Below are 789 nucleotides of genomic sequence, written 5' to 3'. Positions count from 1 at the left end.
CGTCCCCATGTTGTCCTCATGTTGTCCCCATGTCGTCCCCATGTCGTCCTCGTGTTGTCCTCGTGTTGCCCACATGTTGTCTTCCATGGTTGAGTAAAAGTTGACATATTCCAGTCTGTCTAGTCTCAATAATTCCTAATTTCTGCTTTTCTAACTCAAACATTAGGGATAATTTCCTATAAATGAGGCTTATTGACCATAAATTAAAAAATATAACTGTAAAACTAAAGTCAATAAGTGGGTGTTACGTAGTGTTGAAAACATTGATTAACATCAACAAAAGTGTTGATTTTCAACGGGACAACACAAGGCTAAACTTGTTTTTGTTAATTATTAATTAATCACTTAGTTACATTTCGTTAATTGGACTAACGGCTCTTAAAGTTGTCTCCTCCCGCCATTTGATCGTGTGCGTTTTGTAGCTCTTGTGTCGTCATCGTCGTCCTCAGAGTTCACTGACCCTCTCGCTGAGGGTCTCCAGCTCCTGTTCGCCATGACAACGCTCCGGCGGGGCGCCGCCGTCGCAGCGGGGGCCGTTGGCGAGGAACGCCGGGTAGTCGAGGCCGCGGAGCAGCGCGTGGTGGTGCCAGCGCAGGTCGTCGCTCTCGTGCGTGATGTAGCGCTCGTTCATCCGGGACTCCAGGTTCCTCAGGTCAAGCCACATCTGGTAGTCCTGGTGGGGAAAACAAACACACCCCTTAGACATTTAACCACATCTGGTAGTCCTGGTGAGGAAAACAAACACACCCCTCAGTCATATAACCACATCTGGTAGTCCTGGTGGGGAAA

General features: G+C 47.8%; 1 pseudogene; it reads right to left on the bottom strand.

Annotated features, from left to right (window-relative positions):
- Positions 1 to 434: 434 nt before the first annotated feature.
- Positions 435 to 789, bottom strand: part of LOC117941279 — a 19,658-nt pseudogene continuing 19,303 nt past the window's right edge.

Source organism: Etheostoma cragini, unplaced genomic scaffold (genome assembly GCF_013103735.1).
Source record: "Etheostoma cragini isolate CJK2018 unplaced genomic scaffold, CSU_Ecrag_1.0 ScbMSFa_4667, whole genome shotgun sequence".
In the NCBI taxonomy this organism is placed as follows: domain Eukaryota; kingdom Metazoa; phylum Chordata; class Actinopteri; order Perciformes; family Percidae; genus Etheostoma; species Etheostoma cragini.
Note: the sequence above shows the minus strand (reverse complement) of the source record. Positions and strands in the feature narration are given on the sequence as shown.